The sequence below is a fragment of the Gigantopelta aegis genome, unplaced genomic scaffold (assembly GCF_016097555.1).
Source record: "Gigantopelta aegis isolate Gae_Host unplaced genomic scaffold, Gae_host_genome ctg2926_pilon_pilon, whole genome shotgun sequence".
Taxonomy (NCBI): Eukaryota; Metazoa; Mollusca; class Gastropoda; order Neomphalida; family Peltospiridae; genus Gigantopelta; species Gigantopelta aegis.
In genome coordinates, this window is record NW_024533099.1 from 28,373 (window position 1) to 50,048 (window position 21,676).

General features: G+C 33.1%; 1 pseudogene; it reads right to left on the reverse strand.

The window, feature by feature from the left end:
• Window positions 1–303: 303 nt before the first annotated feature.
• Window positions 304–6,500, reverse strand: LOC121391752 (annotated as a pseudogene).
• Between the last annotated feature and the right edge of the window lie 15,176 nt (window positions 6,501–21,676).

Consider the following 21,676-nt stretch of genomic DNA (forward strand, 5'->3'; position numbering starts at 1 on the left):
AGACATGGAAAGATGGAATCAATGAAAAGAAGGGAGAGCCAAATAAAACTACAGATAATAGCCATGTCGCACTGTACGATATGCAAATTATACGAGTGGGTGGGGCCCTTGTATATGCAATGGTCGTCATAGAAACTATACCTTTCGCTTTTCTAATAAATAATTTTTGATTACATTTTAACAATACATAATGTTACAGATTTGTAAAAGTACAAGGGACTAAATTATTCTTAATGCATGCACAAAAAGCCAATAACTATAGGAACCTATTCATAAAGCATGCCTACACTATATAAATTATGTTTATGTTAGACGCCAGCTAATGTACAAACTCCTTAAACTTTCAAAGCCAGCTAATACACCAGCACCAGCTACACCACGAAGAATATTAGCAACCAGCTCCTTCATAAAGGACATAGCTCCCTCGTGTGTTTCAAAAATCTGAACTGCACAATCGAAAGAACCTTTGTATTTGACTGCTTCTCCTGATGTCATCATCATGCTGGTCGGTCGAATGGTAGCAATAGGATAGGAAAACAAAGACCGGCACTAATGGTTACAATGTACCTAGTATAAAGGATAGAATGACACCAGCATCATCTCCTAATACAATTGGTTTAAGTGTATCATAAAAACCAAAGTAACATCCACGATATACAATGATACCAATACACGAGATGACAAAGCCTCGATATAATCCGACAAAACCATCAGATTTAAGGGTTTTACGATAAACATCAAATTAAACCATAAATTGACGAGGAGTACCACCTTTTCCAGCAGCTTTGGTATCGTTAGCTAGACGAGTACGAGCATAGTCGAGGGAATAGACAAAACAAAAGAGAAGGGCTCCAGCAGCTCCACCTGATGCAACGTTCTTTGCAAACTTTACTCCATAGGCGTCGGTTTCTTCATTTTAAAACATAGCTTTGATTTGGTCCTTGAAAAAGCAAAGTTTAAAGCTTGTGTCGGAAAGTATCGGATACAATTGCCAAGTTACCCTCTCAGAATGGTAGAATACCTTCAGTACGAAAGACACGAACAGTACAGTCCGACTACACCTTTATAGGGCTCTGTTAGACGGCCACTTTTTAACATTCATCTTGGTTTGAACCAAAAGTTTTGACTCGCTCATGGGGGCGGCGGCAGTTTTTGAATGACGGCTGCAGCTCCACTTAGCGCGAAGTTCTCACCAAAACCCAAGCTTTCTTTGGCCACTCTTATGTGTAGTCTAGATAGAGTAAGGACCTGTGGTGGAAACTAATAGAATCAAGACACAAACCACGAGACAGCCCTTCTTTGTCAATGCCGGAAAGGTCACCACTCAAAACCGCTACTATGACCACGACTTATTTCGTCACGACCACACCCTAAGTAATTATATAATAACTGTTAATAATAATTATTAATTAATACATGCATATATTATTATATTATTAGCAGATTGTCAAAACATATCTATAGTTATAGTCTCTTGGTTATCTCTGTGAAGCATGATAACTAGATGGGAAAGAGCCTAATATGACACCATCTTATACTGTGACTAAAAGTTTAGTACAAAACATGGAGTTTAGACTATTAGTAGAGTAGTATCATTTATCTCAAGTTTGTATGGTTGGAGATCACAAGACAACTAAGCACCTACCTATGCCCTATAATAATTTACTAATATTAAATATTAATATGATTTTAAATATGATAAGCTAAAATGGTAATACAAATAAGTCATTTTAGTCGGCCTTTCTCTTTTCTTTTTCCTTTTCTTACATCTAGAAAAGATCGATCTTTCCATGTGCTTTTTTTTTAATCGAACTGGTCTACTACCAATGTATTTCCTACATAGATGATAAGAACAAGATCCATTATTAGAAACATTGTTTATTTGCATAAATTGTACTTACCATTCATCTCTCTCATTGCTTGCATAAAATCGTGTGAGTCTTTAAAACTAACAAAACCATATCCTTTTGTTTTCTTTGTCCATTTGTCACGTATTACTTTGGCCTTCATAAAAGTGGGATATTTCATGAAAGCTTTAGCAAGTGTGTCATCATTTACATCATTTCCTAAGTCACCACAAAATATTCGATAATCATCTGCAGAGAGAGAGAGAGAGAGAGAGAGAGAGAGGAGAGAGAGAGAGGAGAGAGAGAGAGGAGAGAGAGAGAGAGAGAGAGAAGAGAGAGCATGTGTCAGAACAGACAAGATACAAATGTACTTACTAGGGTCCCATTCATGTAAGGTGGTGGTCTTCCCAGACTTGCCCTCCACCTATTCTTAATTTTGAAAGATCTTTAGTTTTCTTTTTTCCTTTAGATTTTTTTGTTCCACTAACCATAGCTTCAGCTATAGACAAAATAATAATGAGTAAAAGGACAGCAAGAGTTAGCCAACTCTCTCAACGACTACATGATTTGACTACCTATAATATTTCATAACTGTTACATAATATATTATGGTATCACGGCTTTATTTAAAGGGTTAATAATTTTTGTAGAGAATATACAATGGAAGCAGTCTACACAAAACTGCTAGCCTAGCAAAGGCTATATTAAAGTTATGGGTAGACAGCATGTATGAAGGGACACCAATCTAACTACCATAGCAAAGAGGGATAATATAGACTTGATCAATAGTACCTGCTCGATCTTCATGACTTTTAATAACTGATTGTATTCCAAGAAGAGAGACAGGTGTAGAAGATTGATATGGGAGAGTGATCATTTGAGGAACTAAAGAAAATAACAATCAATTTATAATTTGAAAAGAATGTGTATATTTTATACAACATTCCTTGCCCTGTATCGAAAATCACTATAATAAGTTATACTGATGATTTTTATTGTCATGACACTATGACAGTGGTATACTCTAACATGCCCTGTATCAAATTCAATAGTTAGTAATTCTGTTGTCAGCGATAAGGCTATATCTTAGCTATTTAGCAAAAACAGTTCTTTCAGCAATCAAAGGTTATTTTTGTTAATCAGATTCAGAACCTGTGCTTTGTAGCCAGTCAACCATATTAGTATATGTAGCCACACCCACAAAGCATTCTTTGAGAGTTATGGGTTATGAGACAGATTCCTAAGCATGATATAGATAGATAGACAGATATATTCCCCATGGAACAATGATAGCAATCGTGCCTTGTCTCCAGGTTTAGAATTATATGAATCACTATTTTAAAATTGTGAGTGATAAAAGCTTTAATAAATCATTCTTCATTTTCACTCTATACAAATCATAGAACAAACCCAAAAAATCAAAGTGATAAAGGTCTCAGTTCTCTAACTCATGATATAATTCTATTGGATTCTGTTGTTACCAAATAACTAGGATCAATTGAATACCACACGGGCCCAGCTAAGCAATTTATAAATTTGTCTGAGTGTACATTTACATAATTAGAAAATCATTATTAAAATGTGACCACTACACTTCAAAACCCCTTGAACTATATAGACAATTATGTAATGAGGAATTGGTGCCATTTTGCCTACTCCCATTTCGCCTACTAATTGACGACCAGTGCCATCTTGCCTACTCATGCAAAAAGTGATGAAAATGATAGAAGTGTGTAAGAAAATAAAAAAAGGTTAAAAATCATCTAATAGTATTAAGTTCCAACAAAACTATGTAAACACATATAGTTCAAATGGCAGTATGAGCAGAAATTCCTCTAATATACTCTTCTAAACTAATTTGATCAAGTCTACTTTTTAGTTCTCCTATTTTATTGTCTTTTTCAACAGACTTCTTAGCTCTTTTAGGCGCTGGGATCCTGCTTCAAGTTGAGCAATGCTGACTTCAGTGCTTGATTTTTCTTGCTTGAAGATTTCGACGAGTTCAAACATATTGGGGTGGGCTTTCCTTGCAATTCACTCTTAACTTGTTGTGCCATCCTTCAAGGTGGTTGTTGGTCCTAGGGCTCTGGCATCTGAGGAGAAGATGTTCCATAGTCTAGGACCAAAGTTGGCCCACCAACCATGTCTCTTCAAAGTAGGTCACAAGCTCGTCCATTTTTTCAACATTTGGAACTTGCATTGATACCATGCAAAGCAAAGCGAACAAATCGTTTGAGGCACAAATGCTAGAGCAACTGTCTTCCTAACAATTTGCTCACATCAGGATTTTGTCTGTAAGCTTATTTGCAGACCAAGGGTGGCTATTTTCTATTTAAAGCTTGTGCAAAATGAAAAAAGCACCCTTTAACCTCTGTAGTTGGGAAATGTCACTCACTCTACTGCTTGAATTAATAGCTAGTTCAAAGTCAGTGAGGACTTCTGCTGGGGCAAGTGTGTAGCCTAGGTCTTCTGATTTTTGCTTGATAATCTCAAGGGCTCTCAGATAAACCGCACGAGATTTTCCTGGTAGCAAACAATAAACCAAAGGGAACTGCCTAGTGCCTACCATACCCTTAGGTAACACCCTTTTTATGTGAAACTCACATCAAAACCATCATGTATTTATGGTATTCCATGAATTGTATAGCATTTTGCATGAGTAGGCAAAATGGCACTGGTTGTCAATTAGTAGGCAAAATGGGAGTAGGCGAAATGGGACTAACCCGTAATGAGTACAGTATTACACCACACCCTATGTTACCATGGAAACAAAATATCGGGACTTACTTAGCTCACACAGTTTAGGTGGAAAGAGAGGAGTAGGTGGAGCAGAGACTGTGACTGTTACTGGCCGAGGTCGTGGAGGTGCAGATGCTGCTACACCTAACACTTCTTGCTCAAACCTACATTTAAAAAAATTAAGTAACAAATAATATCATGCTATTAATATAAGTATTATTAACACTATCCCTTTAAGGTTGTACCTGGCCATTTCTTGAGCTAGGCGATCGTTTTCCATCTTTTTTTGAGCCATTATTGCTACTCACAGGAACGTCACAGGATCGTAGCTATGTGCATTAATTAGAGTTCTTATAATGACAATGACTCCACCCATTAAAAGACTAATTACTTTAGGTGGGGTCAGTTGTTATACATTTGAGAGCCTATTAGCGGAGTAGCCTTAACACGTTTGCTCAATACTGGCCCACGTATACGCAAAACCAAGCTTATTCCTTCATGCTATAGTATTACAGCCTCCTGGTATCTATCACCAACACAGCTAGCAATTGCTATGCTAGTAGTGTACTCCAGTTTCTGATGAATCATCCTATTTTTTTAATTCCTCTTATCAACCAACTTGTTGTTAATATACAAAATCAGATATAATAATATATTATGTATTAATTTTAAGTTAAAAAAAATTTTAAAATTATATCAACTTATGCTGTCACCACAGGAGTATGCTTACTGAAAGTATTACTAAACTTGTACAGCATGTACACAGGGGTGGAGACAGCTACTGAAAAGTGGGGGGGGGGGGGGGGGGGGGCAAGTGCTTGGTGAAGAAGCAGATAGATGTAAATGAAAATCTTATTTTAAAAAAAATTACCAAAGTATTTAACCTGTTCAATCTGTTGCATGAATAAATTCTTTTGCAATGGATGTAAGTCTAAATCATCTGTTAAGTCTTTGTGGACATGCAGCAGGAACCAATTGTTGTATGTTTTTTCAGTCATCTTAGAGCATGTGTAAGTCATGAGCCGTCGCAGAGTAGAAAATGTTCATTCAGATGTTGCCGATGTTATAAACCAACGAGTTAACGTACAAAAAAAAAAAAAAAAAAAAAAAAAGAAAAAAAAAAAAAAAATACAGACGCAGAAGTCGATGAACTGTCAGCAGCATTTCTTTAATAGCACTACTAGTATTCATTGCTTCACAAATGGTATTAATTGATGTGACCTTTTTACTCGAGGAAGTTGTTTGTTGATGATATCTGGAAGTAATAGTAAAATGTCTATTTCAGTCGGATAAATTGATATCATCTTTGTAATATGAATTTCATGAATTCTTCAATACAGCTTTGGAAGTAATCACCATTTGCAGCCTTGAGGAGTGTTTGTTCAATGGCTATTGCTGGGGAACATAGTTCATTTTGGAATCTGTCATTTAGTTCAGTATATAAAAGGTCGCAAGCTTCATAATACTGGTGGCGATGGTAGTATTTCGGTGTTGTGTATCGATGTTGTTAACTCTTGTTTTCAAATCATGAGGACGTTTTCTATATCGTGGTAAGACTGGCTGATTAATGGAATGTTTTTCAGCAAGACTGGTTGACTCATCATAAAATCTATGAAAGCTTCATCTGATCGTATTCGTTTATAGTAAGATTTTTGCTGCTTCCACTGCAGTAAAAGCGTTCTTGAAGGTTTATCTTTTTTTTGGTGAGTTTAGTGAAAGCTGTTCTGCCATGCTGAATAAGAGATGGCAAAGCTGAAGGCAAAACAAGCTGTTGAACTTCTCCAAGCTTTGCTGTAAACTACCAACTTTCATTCCAAATTCGTCATTGGTGGATTGATGCACCTCTTCCAGAGTCTCAATAAGAAAATCATAGTCCTTTAAAATGGTATCTATAGCAGCTGTTCTAGCATCCATCTTGTTGGACAACAATGGCTTTAGAGTTTACACCACCTTCTTCAGAACATTGAAAGTTTTGTTGAGAAAAGATGAAGCCTTTTAGGTGAATAATGGATAAGGTTACTGATCTCTCGTACTGTTTCCAATGCATCTCTCACATACACCAACTTTCTACTCATCCTGGAGGCAGAGGTTTAAACAGTGTGCTCTCAGTATTTGGAATCTCTTCATTGTCATTGGGAAGATTGTAGGCAGTACTCACGTTAATGTCATCCACCTGATCACGAAGTTCATCATCATGAAGATCGAGTTGCTGTTCACCACTCAGGTTTTGGATTTCTGATGCAGGAGAGCCATAGTTGTCTTCATTGCCCTCAGATCTTACCCTCTTGTCAGACCAGACAGAAAGCAAACTTTGTTGTCTTTACCTTTTTTGCCATTATATCTCTCAGTCATTCTTTAAACTTAGCCAGCTGCCTTCTAATAACCACATGTGATAGCATATGTATAGTGTAAATGGTTCATCCCATGAGATCACTTTGAAAAATTATTAAATAATGTCATACTCTCTTAACAATTGTCACACTTAGCTTCTTTGAGCAATTAACTTTAGCATATCAAATCATGATTGTCATTGATTCATATACAGCTGGTTGATCATTTGATTAATCAAATTATTTTTCACCCAGTTTGTTAGTGAGGAGTGGAATTCATCATGCAAGGGGGGCAGAGCCCTCCGCCACTTTCAAAAAGTGGGGGGCTCCAGCCCCCCTGCCCTCCCCCTAGTTCTCCACCACTGTTTATTAACAATTTATTTCTCTAACAAAACTAGTAGACAATAAAAATAGTAGCAGTTTTGCTTGACACTTACTTCTCTAACGTCGCACTTTTTTGTCTTTCTCTTTTTTGGTTCCTTTTTTGGCACTTTTTGCTCTCTGACAGCTGGTCATTTAGCGCAAGGTAAAATTAACTTATGGGTGTGGCCTCATTTTTAACCCGTTTATGGAGATTTTGTTTGCTGACTTTCTGAAGCGAGTTTGAAGAAAAGCATTCTTTAACAATTTTCTTAACTACTTAGAGAACCCAAACACCTCTTTTCTTATTTCAAATGAGATAGAAGACTACACATTAATAATATAAAACTAGACTAATAAGGTCAGTCAAATTGATCAAGTTATAATTAAACACTTTTAATAAACTATGATAGATAGATATAGAGGTTATTTAGTGAGCATGCATGTTTTTAAAAATCTTGAGTAGCAAGAAGTAATCATATAATGAGAAATGTCATAGTTTTTGAGAGAAAGGCAATTTTTGTGCTGAACAATTTAAAGCTTTATCTTCATAGCAAAGTATATGTTTCACTAAAGAACTCTTACCTACTCCTAATGGCGGCAATATACAATATCAACATGTATTTTATAATACCTGTATCTTCTAGAACAATAACTTTAACTTTCCTAATATTGTCTGAAGCTTGACATAAAGGGTTAAAAATATCAAATGGCTGTGGTTACACGAGCTCACCCATAGGTCACCAGTAGATGTGCTGTTTCTGATGAAGAAGCAATGGCTGCAATAAATCTTTCTTTTCAAAAGATATTAGAAGAGAAACCAGCTCTTGATGAATTATGTGAACATATTCACATTGGTAGTAAATGGTATCAGTTTGGTATCCTGCTTAAACTTGATTCCAAGAAGTTGGATGATATTCGTAGACAACCTGATGATTCTACTTACAAGACATTAAAAATGGTTGAGTTGTGGTTAGATACCAACCCTAATGCTACCAGAAGACAAGTATTAGATACTTTGAAGAAGAAGATCATTGAAGAAACACTATTGCTCATGAGTATGAGCTGGTCCTATTAAGAAAATGTTGTATCTCTGCTGGTGAGTGAATCTGGTTGATAAGATAGTATGTGTCATTATTTTTTTACGGAATGGATCCTTAGCTACTGAAGCCATTATATTCTTTATCATCATAATGAATACATTATCACAGTCTTTGATCAATCCTGTAAAATGTCTCAGCTCTTATTTAGTGAGAGATGTATTAATGAAGATACACTTAGAAGATGGAGACAATGGAGGGTATTCTGGATGAAAAGAAGACAAACTCTGTTATCTGCTATACATACAGCAATATCTTCAGACCACAAGAAGTTGAAGGAATTAGCAACAGTACTGTCCAAGTTTGAGGATGGACAAAAATTCTATCTGAGATAATTATCAGTGAATATAGTGAGAGATCGTTTGGATTAATAGTGGTATTTTCTCTTGAATATCTACAGCTCAATATAGGACCAGATGAAGACTAATATTGCTCAAGAGAAAGTAACAACAAGTCCATGATGATGCAATGGAGATTACAGAATCTGAAAAATTGGATTACATCAGAGGACATTATTTATAAGGTTTTATTATAGTATAGTGTTCTACTAAATGTTATTATGATTTCATAGGGAATCTAATGTGATGGCAAAAATGGGATATATTAATTCAAGTGGAAAGAGACCACTAGAAGATAAAGAGATATCAGATGAGGACTTAAAAAGGAAGAAGGAAAGACATCATTCAGAACCAACATCTGATTATAATGGTACATGATATATATGTTCACTAACTGAAGTGTATTTATATATTTTATTATAGTCCATGCCAGTGACATTTTTTACGTTGTCATTATGGTACTCTCTCTCAATCTCTCCAATATCCAGTTCAAGTAGCAGAACTACTTCATGGAGAAGGAGTCATTTCAGATGATACTCTAACTATATCTACTCAGCCATTAATGTCACTATTAAAAGCTGTACGTGGGTGCTGTCCATAGCAACTATCGTAACCTAAAAGTGTTTGCCAGTGTACTTCAAAGATTCACCGATAATATTAAATTAGGTGATGTCATAATGAGTGACTATAGTAAGTTATTAAATTTTATTACATAATGTAATTTTAAAATATTACAATTATAGAGCAATCATTTGAAGATAGAACAACACACACTAAACCCTACTACTCAGTGAGGTATATTGTGTTATATTAATATTATTATCATATTATATCTCTTATTGTAGGATCTACTCATAGTCTATCTCATATAAACAATGAGTCTGTTCAAGGTAATATCCTTTATATTCATCTAATAATATTTACTACATCATAGATGGGATTTTTGTTCCACGAAGTATGAGTCCTATGTTTAATTCAATGAGACTAGAAATTTGGAACAACCTTTAATAAAATCCGAGATGCTATTAAAGAGACTTCTGTAACTTTAGAAAAGTTAAAAACCTTCCTCCGAGATTGTTATCCCGACCTCAGTCCTCAGTTAGCTCATACCAGCAGTAATACACTAGATGACATACTGAAATTGTTAAAGAGAAATGTACATTAATTGACATTGGTATTTTAAAAGCTATTGCCAAACGATTTGGTATTACAAAAGCTGATGTTCACATTAAAAACTTATGAAGATGCTATTGAGGAGTTTTGTTCCACAGTAACAACACGTCTAAGCCTCCAGGAATCTCTTGTGGTGTCAACCAGTTCTCCTCTCAAATGTGAGACTGCTAAGTTTGTTCTTGAATGGGATCCTGACAAGACTTCACTGACTGACATTAAAAACCTTTTGTCAGTTGCCTTTGAAAGTTAAATAAAAGAGTTAAAGTAATTATTTGTGACTGAGGGTAACTCCATCATTGTGACCTGTACCTTCCACTCAGTATGACAACTTTATTTATTGCCAGAGCTCAGGAGACTCTTGAATCAGTTTTAAATGAGAGGATTACTCCAACTTACAATTGGTCATTGTACCATTTATGATCATAGAAGAGACAAGGTAAGAGATGATAGTATTAGACAACAGTTACTACTGTGTTGTTTATTGATATATAGGAGATTAGAACTATTGTAGAAGAGAGTACAAAGGAGTTGAGAAGTTGTCTGGAACTAGAACAAACCATCCGGAAAAAGATGACCATCCAAATATCATCTATTATCAGACAAAATGAAGGTATATTGTGTACAGCTATTGTTTTATTTAATAACTGTCTATTATATGATATATCTGATTAATAATTTAATGTTCCTTTATATAGAAACAAGAGAAATGAAAGAAAAGACAATTGAAGATTTAACATCACTTGTGAAACAAAAGAAGGTAAATTAATACAACATCAATCAAAAGTCCAATGTTGTCAGTATTTTACATAATATATTAGTGATCAATTTTCTTCTCATTTTAAATATAAAGCTATTGAGAAGAATATACTGTCAGTGTCTACTGAGAGACAGAAGAGCTAGAGAACTACAAGAAATCATAACATCATTGACTTTACAAGTAGAGAGAGAGACCAACAGATTGAGGAGTTAAAACAGAGTTTTGAAAGGTAACTGGTATTAGTGACTTCTCATTATATGACATTTGTTACTAGATCTAGCATTCATACCAAAGGTTCGTAAACCATTAACCAAAGACAGTTCCTTACCTCATCTAAGTAGGTTGCACAAAGTCATAATGTTGTCAGTAATAATATATTGATAATCTAATTTAAAATATTAAACTTATTGACCAATAGAGTCTTCAGATGACATATTGAAGGATTCTGATGATAAAGAGTCAATCAAAGGTATGTATCTTGAATATATGTCATTGTTAGTTATGATAAATGCAAACAAGATCACAATTATTATAAAAATGACATCCTATATTGTGATGTTAACAGTTATTTCTTGATAGCTGTAGACTTCTCTCATAAGACAATAACCTCTAACATTTTCACAAAATGTCTATGAAAAATGGTTGCTTCTTGTATGCAGTTAATTGCAGTCTAAAAATATAAGTGAACAAAACTTACTAAGTGTCTATGGAGACTTTGCAGTTCCTTACTAGACACCCACCCACTCACTTAATGCGAGAAAAGGTGTCTGGTGACTTTAGTCCAATTCCTTGTATTTAAACCACTTTTTTGGCTCACCAATCAGAATAGTCCTAGGTCATGATGTTGTGAATGTCGCTGTTAACAATGGAGAACAAAGTATGGATATCTAGACTCAAAGATGTTGTTCTTTTAAAAATATTTTCAAAGGATTCAATTTTTGGTACTCAGAATTAGTAAACCAATTGTTGATCAAAAAGAGAAAGCTTTTTGTCAATTTTTAGAAGATAGAAATGTCTTCATTATGTTTTTATTTTGATGTTAAGGCATTATTTTCTAGTATTCTTTGAAACAAAGACTTCAGCTCCTTAGTGTACAACTTGTAATGTAACCAGTTATCTTTTCATCTATTGTAATAACACATTTCAATGATGACATCATCCAATAGTGCAATACAAGGGATGGACTAAAATCACCAGTCACCACCCTTTCTTGCAAATAAGCAAGTGAGTGTCTGGGAATGAGACTATTTTAAAATAAAATTCATAATAATATTCTAAGCAAACTGTACCCTAAAATTTATTTACAAATATTTCATAATTATACTTCATTACAAACTAAAACTTAATTCATAGCCTTTTTAAATAGCTGCTGATTATTATAGACAAGATATTTTTTTCATTTACTAATTCTTAAAACAATCTGCTTGTCTTTCTTCTATCAATATCTTAACTAATAAGTTTCATCAGATCATTTCATTATTTATAGACTCATTATATCTAGTCAGTTAGTAAACTCTAACGATTCACAAGTCTCAAATTGATATATTAATACCTGATATCTAGTGATGTGTTCTGTTAATATGATAACAATGAGAGAATTATATTTATTGTTCCTCTATAGCTATATCAACACTCTGTCTAGTTAGCAAAATTTGATAAGCCCCACCTTCTCATAAACTCTTGCCATCGTAACCATATTCAATAAACAGTAATGGCTTCCTTTCTTCTTCAGTGTATTGTCTGTATATTGTAGTGTGTTATAGTATATATTACTATGTGTGTACTATACTATATACTAACTCTGTTTTTATAACAGGAGACACTGGAAGTGTTCAGTGGAGAGATGATGACAATAGTGTTAGTCTCATTGACCAAGTATAGTAGAAAGTGAAGATGTTATAAGTAAATTAATAAAAGTACAACAAACAGGAAAAGAATGGAGTATTCGTCTCATCTCATCATCTCCTGAAAGTACTGCAGTTATTATAAACAATCTTAATAAGTGTACAGTGAGGAGACTTCATATATTCAACACTTCATTGGACAGTAAGTGTGTATCGATATTATCAGAGATACTAAAAACTAATAAAACAATAAAGATACTACAGAATGAACTCCTCTTCACTTACTAGTGGTATCAAACAGTCAGTGATAGTCTCTTTAATAACAAAACACTTGAGGAATTAACGTTTTAAATGTTACTGGTATCACAGATGAAGATATGACTAGCTTATCTACTATGTTAGCAAGTAATACAACTTTAAAAGAGCTATATCTCTCCAACTGTAACATCACTGATAATGGAGTCCATATATCTGTGAAGGACTTACTAAAAACCAAACATTGACTACATTGGACATCGGAGGTAATCCTGAGATCACTTCAGTTAGTACCAGTACAATAGCAGATCTAATACAAACAAGTACATCATTGACAACACTATATCTCCACTATACTTCGCTAAACAATGATGATATCAAGACAATATGTACATCACTTAATAAAAATACTACAATATGGACAGTACACTTATCAAAACAATATGAAGAGTATTGTAAGACCTTAGGACAGTTATATCAAGTTATTAAAGACAGACTTGTGTTCTGGTATTAGTTGTTTATTCTTAATCTATTTCTCACTCACTTTTATTTTCTTTTTAAATTTCTCTTAACATTATCTTCTCTTTTATTAACAATTTCTTTCCCTAACAAAACTAGTAGACAATAAAATAGAGCTGTTTTACTCAACATTTACTTCTCTAACATCGCACTTTTTTTTCTCTTCGAGGAGGTAGAAGAAAACATACTTTAATAATTTTCTTAACTGCTTAGAGAAGTCAACACCTCCTTTCTTATTTTCAGATGAGGTAGAAAGACTACACATTAATAATATAACTAGACTATTGAGGTCAGTTCAATTAATCAAGTTATAATTAATTTTATATATCAATTGTTACAGTTCAACAATAGATATTTCTGAGATAGAGAAGTTTGCTCACTTACATAACGAATGTTGTAATGATATTAATGGACCGCAATATACTCTATATTCTATGAACAATGTATATATCACTATTGTAAAGGAGATTATATTGAGGACAAAGAGAGGAACAATTTGTATATAAGCCTTTAACCTTTAACTGGATACAATATATTAATGTGGAGTATTATGCAAAGTGAGTTAAAGTAATTGGAAGCAATTGTTATCGTCTCTCTCTTTCTCTCTCTCTCTCCATATATCAGCCATTAAGGTAGTGAGCATCATATCTATATTATTATGATGAGGTAATAATTACATCATTAATATGACAATGTCTTTTAAGATAGAGTATAGGAATTATCTCTTTTTAATGTATCTGTTATAGTCTAAATTATTCGTATTAGAGTTTTTTTCACCAAACAAAAAGAGATAAAATTAAGCCAAATATTTCGATAGACTACCTTCATCAGTGGCTTAAATATATAGAAATAAAAGTGCAAAAACAGTCCTATTTATACTAAAGCTGAAGGACGAAATCAGGATAATTCTCTGCCGGAGGAATGGATGGTGGGCAAGGATAGATGGTTTTCCCAATTGATCTTATATATGACCAGTCTGGCAACATGTTCAGGCAAGGCACTAGAGAAGGAATCCAGCTTTTTTACTGCTCTTTGATGTTCTTCCAAATGTGATAAGTTTATTCCACTTTGTCCATGTATGTTGTGTTACACTCTTGGTAAGGTTTTTTTGATAAACCACACCTGAGTCCTGTAGTCCTGTATTTTTTGATATACTACAGGCTACATTGTACAAGATGAAGATATAACTCACTTATCTACTATGTTATCAAGTTATACAACTTTAAAAGAACTAGATCTCTCCTACTGTAACATCACTGATAATGGAGTCCGATATATCTGTGAAGGACTTACTAAAACCAAACATTGACTATTTTGCACATTGGAGGTAATCTCAGATCACTTCAGTTAGTACCAGTACAATAGCAGATCTAATACAAAGAACTACATCATTGACAGAAACTATTCTCTACGATACTTCTGAAACAAGATGATATTCAAGACAATATGTAAATCACTTAATAAAAATACTACAATAAGGGAACTATACTTAATCAAGACAACACGAAGAGTATTGTAAGAAGTTAGACAGTTATCAAGTTATTAAAGACCACTTGAGTTCATGTAATAGTAAGTAGTTTGTTGTTTATTCTTAATTTGTCTCTCTCGCTCACTTTTATTTTCTCTTAAATTACTCAAGACATTATCTTCTTTCCTTTTATTAACAATTTCTTTCTCTAAACAAAACTAGTAGACAAACTAGGTATAGCCAGCTGGTAGCACAACACTTCAATCAGAATTTCTTTTTCAATTAAAGAGAAAAATACAATAAATTCAGAGCTTATTATTTTGAACAGATACACATGACATGAATCATTTGTTTCTGGTAGATACCCAAGATGCTCATGAGTATTACATCCAACTAGTTAATAATTTAACTGAATTATTTGATGAAAGGTAAGGCCTTGTATTATATTTTAAATGGTTTTATTATGGTTGTTGACTATAGGACAAAACCAAGTATAAGAACAAATTTTTTATAAATGATGGAAACAGTTTACAATTCAGTAATCTAACTCATTCTACTTGTGTTAGTAGTTTTTTTTCTTACAGAGGACATTGATGAGTCGGTGTGTATATTTAGTCTGACACATATCCACATCAGAGACAACTTTATCAGTTATGTGATCTACGAGATGACACACTTCAAGCTATTAAACATAGCAGTGATGGAAGAGAGACCAAATGTTATGTAATAAGTGTTTACTAATAAGACATTATGTCATTGAATTGGAAGAAAAATCACAAATCTGTCAAGGTAGTTTTTTTCCGTTGCATGCTAACTGAATTATTATTTCCATATTAAGAAAACTGGATGGTGTGGAGAGCGATTACATATGATAAAATGCACAAAAGAATGATTGACTTGATAAACTAAAGCACAAGAGAAGTATGTCTGGAGACCAATACAGTACTGATCTACTCACCTGTTTCTTTCTGCATGAACACGCCTCCTTAATTTTAATATACAAAATGAGAAGGCAAATGTTGGGCTTGTAGGATAATTGTTAAAAATTAAGGAAGACAAATGTAGTTAGGCAACACTATGTGTATATATGTACACACAAAAAGATGAATGCCAATTGGATATTTTTAGCTAATAACATTCTATTTAAATGTGTTTAGTTTTGCCTATACCTTTGAACATAGAACATTGAGACATTGAACATAATTGTTGAAGCACCGTTTTAACTAACCATCGAAAACACAAACATATGCTCATAATTTGAACAAAAATTGAGAAAGGTGTCAAATTACCATAACAAAAGAGAAAAATGGATCCAGATCTATCTGGTCTAGTAGCAGAACTGGATCCCATGTCTATCTCTATAAACATGACATCATGTATTTACATCATATTTCATATTAAGAATTTTCTTTGCTAATTCTGCTTAAATTATAACATAGAAGTAAAAGTCCTTAGGGACTTCATTGAGAGAAAAGTGTCAATGTGACATCTCCTTCCTTCTTGTTTCAATTGTTCTGAGTCTCATTAAGAGCAACATTAAATCGCTGTTGGTAATATAATATAGACATCATCTAGGATTTACACAGGTCACAGCAAACAAGCATTATCTCCACAAAAATCATTGTTTCAACTTGAAACATTGTACAACTCTATAAACAAAATCATTGAACCAATCACCCCCCTACCAAAACATGATCTAAAACGTCACTTCAATCAAAACTCTAATTATTCAATTACCTAAGACATCTATAGGTAGGTATATATTAATGTTTATTTTCAATAAACATTGTAGACCACATATATTATATATGAGATAATGATAAAATTGTAATCAATGAAAAGCTGTTTTGTACATGTATAAAACTTTGATGTACTACTACAGTAGTGACAAAGAAATATCAAAACCCTTCACAACTTGGACAACTAATTAGAACAAATAACCTTTTAACATCATTACAAGATGAAATCATTGACAACAACCATTAATGATGTGAAGAACCATTTCATTTCTGGTATGAATTATTGCAGGAAGTATATCAAATATATGTGTAAAGAATTATTTTACATGTTTTTGGTATAAGAAATGAAAAGAATGCATGTGAATGGTCCTGTATATTAGACAACAATGAATATGATACAACGTGACTTATGTTAAGAGTGGTATCACTGTATGTTTATCAAGACAAAGATACAATTACAATAATTTCACTTACATTTAATTTGGATTATTCACTGATATTTTGACACTTCTCAATTCTCTAGGATAGTTTGGACTCACTGATATTTTGACTGTCATGCAGTTCTCTGATTATCTCTGATGTTCTCGTGGATGTAAAAGGTGAGTTGCTGTCCTCCTGGTCTCTTCTGTCCTTCTTCCTTCAAGCCTTCTTGTCCTCTTTTAATTTTTTTATTTTTAATTTTGGGCTCTCCAGCCCAGAAACACTATACACACATCATACAAACCCTATTAAATTCTCTCTCCCTGCCGGCCTAAAAAATTTTTTCAAAATACCCTAGGCGCCAGGTGGCGGGGGAGAGCTCTGATCTTCTAGGGTGTGTGTGTGTGTTGGTGTCCTTTTTCACTTCCTCTGTTTTTCTCTTCACTCTCTATCCATTCATTGTCACCTTCAGTTAATAACTACTCTTTTTCTTCCCTGCAGGAGCAGCACTGGTGAAAAGGTGAGGCTATCTCTCCATCCTCCATCCACTTTTCATCCATTCAGTTGTTATTCTCTCTTTTCTTCCTCTATGTTCTTTTGGACTGACTGGACTCTTAGGAACTCTCTCTCTCTCTTCTCAATCGCTGGATGGAACCTTCACTGGACTTCTTGGGGACTCTCTACTGCAAGACTTTTATTTTAGTTTTAAAAAAATTAAACTGTCATTTTTAACTTTTTTTCACTAAAATTTGTCAAAATTATTTTAAGCTTCATTTTAAAAAAAAACCTTTTCACTACAATTAAACTAAATGTCATGGTTAACATTATCATATATTCTTTTTATATGTCTTGGAAATAGTATTAACTAAATAGTTAATTCAGACACCATTTCAAGCTATAGCATAGGAAGTAAAACATTTTCTCTAGAGTGAATAGTGCTACAAATGAAGAATATCTTTATTCCACAGTAGTACAGAGATACCCTCCCTGATATTGAGCCATTGTTAGAATTGAAACATGACAAATTTATCACAGCAACACAAATTGGTCAAGCCTTGATTTTGTGCACAACTGTTCTTTTAGGAACACGTCCTATTGCTTTTTTTTCTCCACAGTCTTTATTCTAAAAAGTGAAACTTATGTGATTTCACACTCCTTTATCTTCAATAAATGATCTTTTGGAATAGATTTTCTTGCTTATTTGAAACACCTACAACTAATTTTTTGTTCTACTGCACACTATTACACATTAGTAATAACTGCCAATCTTAAAACTTTCAAAGGAAAGTATACTTCTGGCAATAAAATTGCTATAAAATTGGCACTCAAGTTTTATTAAATATCATATATCTCTGCTATACTTCCATTTATGACAATAAAACCAAAACTATGCATGGAGGCGGGTTGTGAACTTTCTCTCAATATAAGCTTTGCTATGATCTAACACACAGTGGTCGAGAAAAATTGGCCAAACCGCTATATATTTTTTAACCAATATTTTATATTAAAAACATATCTGTGACAAAACTTAAGATTAAAAAATATTTTTGAATATTTGCTAAAACCTTAATCTATATGCATATCGTAAATGACTACAAAGCTTCTACAATATCCAACAGTTACTAAAATAAGACCATTTACTTACCATACTCGTCATCTTTTCCGACTATTTGCCGTAAAAACGCCTAGAGATAAACGGAAATGACGTTTATACGTAAGCTTATATTTTATATTACAATCCGGTCGAATTCATGTCGCTCGACTAATGGTTCTCGACATTTGGTTTTTATCTAGCTGTTCCCTTCTGACAGGACTAGTAGCTTTAGTACCCTTTTTATGGATGGAAATTATGTAACTAGTGTTTAAGGTATGATCTTAACAAAACATTTATGTAAATAATATTTTCTTTTACATAGACATTTAAGGTTTTCTTTGTTATGTGGTCTTTACTTGAAGGAGAGAGAAGGTATGATTAATGTAGAATGAAGTTAGAAAATACTTTGAATTTTGCTACAACAATGTCTCTCTAAAAGAGCTTCTCATACATAACTGTAGTTTCTTATAGGGCTGAGTGAATCTTAATTGGATTAAGAGTAATTAATTTCATACCACAATCTTGTAATAAAATTATGTAATTGTTCCATATATGGTCTTCTCTTCCTGTTTAGTTCTGATCGTAGACAAGTTAATGTACATACAAGCTACATCCATACATATGTGAAACTGATATCCTTGATGAAGTAAGTAAACTATATAATTTCTATTAACATGAAGTAGCTTTTATAGTGAATACTGTGACAATAGGTGCTAGGTACCTCCCTCCCTATGTAGATAAAATTTTTTTTGTCTCTATATAGCATTATGATATGTTGTTTGTAGCTTCTTAGGAACTCTTAGCCTCATTCCCAGACGTCACACAAAAGAAAAGAATGTCTGGTAACTACTGTTTTTTGTGCATGTGTTTTAATTTCCACAGATTTCTTGGAAAATAGTATACTTTTAGGAATCCTCTGTCAACTATGACGTCAAAATTCCTTTTACGCGATGTCAAACTGTGATGGCTTACTTGTAGTACTAATAGAAACTTATCTGTTGCTCTACTCTATGCTCTAAAGCAGCTAGGAAGCCCAAATCTATCTCTTTAAAAAAAGAGCAACTCTTGTCCGTTGAAGCTATATATGATGGAAAAAATGTGGTCTTGTATCCCAACAGCATTAAATAAGTTTGTCGCTCTTTTTTTTTCAACTAAATCTTTGTACAGCTGACAAACTCGACTAGCCATGCTTTAACTCATGTGTGAATGAAATGTCATCAATATAAACCCAGCCCCCATTTATTCATCATTTAATTTAATATGTTGTAATTTGTTGTCACTATATTGCATAAATTATAATAATTAAACGCATGCACAAGCAATAGTTACCAGGCGTTCTTTTCTTTTACGAATGCCTGGGTATGAGACTAAGGAACTAACTACTATTTTAAAATCTAGCAATAGTGTTTATTGCCTTCTTGAAAATGATGACTTTTTAACAGGTTAATGTTAATGAGATGTTTGAGTATAGCCGCCATTTCTTTGATATGGAATACAGGTATGTTCCTATAATAATAATAATAATAATAATAATAATTCCTCTCATGCATGGCTGTGTGTGGTTGTCCCTGTAACGGAGAAAGAGCTCATTGTGTTTAGAAGCATAGAAAGTTTTGTACACATCTGGAAAACTGTTTAGCTGCCGGTGTCCCCTTTGTTCCTCTGGTGGTTGAGTCTCTGGGGGGATGGAGCAATGAAGCAATTAATACCCTCAGGCTAATTGGCAAACAATAAGCTCAACATATGGGTCTCCCACCATCTCACTCAACCAATCATCTTTTTTTAATGCCTCTCCGTTGCTCTTTGACATGGGAATGCCTTCATGTGGGCATCCCACATATCCATCATCAGAAGATGGATTGAATGATCAATTTCATTCACATATAATAATTATTGTTGTTGATAATAATAATAATAATAATAATAGCCATAATAATAATAATAATAATAATAATGAGCCACATCCACAAGCAATCATACTTAATTTCATATTATAAAATATTAATAATAATAAAATAATAATAATAATAATAATAATAATAATAATAATTGTATATTATTGTTGTATTTATTTTAATTGCAGTGTTACAGATTCACATAAAGTTGATTCTTGCTCATAGTCATGTTGTGTTACTACGTGATCGTTTAGCTGGTAGTTTACGAGGAGTAATCTTGATGAATTTTATCAGGAAAAAGAAGTATACTATATTTAATGTTAGCAGTAACCATGACAACTATATTTTAAGTAACGTTACCTGTTTAAGAATAATATTGACAGAAATAGAGTGGTCAAAATTTGTAAGATTATAGAAGATTCATTTTTTGACTTTTTAACTAGTACAATTATCACCACTATTATCCAAGTACTGTTTCTTTAAACTACTGTTCTTACATGTACATTTTCATGTATAATACATGTAAAATTTGTTACATTAGTATAATATTATACATATATTATTATATTAAAATTAAAAATTATTTCATATTATTTCTCTTTATAGATAGGCACTACTATTATTGATCATCAATACCGCAGTGGTCCATATATTCACATACCTGCTGCTTATCTTGTATTGAAAGGTATTTTAAAAATTAGCATGTGATATCATCTATTTTTATGGTTTTTCTATAGAACTTATTCGACATCCATTCACTCCTATCTATCTTATTGGAAAGAGCTTTAGTTATAAGAGCTATATGGTAAGATGGATACAATATAAATGTAATTGCTTATGATTAGAGGATGATTATTTTATTACCTTGAAATATTAATGATGTTATTGTTGTTTTGGTGTTATATTAAAGACTTGTTTCTGCTTGTGCAGACAAACCATTTTAGTGAGCCCTGTAATCACAATCAACTACACCCATCATCAAGTGCTTGCAGTAGAAACTATTTGTTACTATGTGCATTACCAGTTATAAGATGCAGTTATAATTTTAATTATTGCCCTGCTTTGTAGTAAAAACAATGAAAACAAAGCACTTATTACATAACACAAGTCTAAAAACACTTTAAATCTCTATTTATTTATATTTTAGCAGTTTTGTAGTCTCTCATTATGTTTTATTAGTTTTTAATTCTCAAAAGTCTATGTTATATTGTGGTAGTATCATATTATAGGATAATGATTTTGTAATTATATACACGGTTTGACCATGTGACACACAGTATTGGGCTAACTCACGTGGT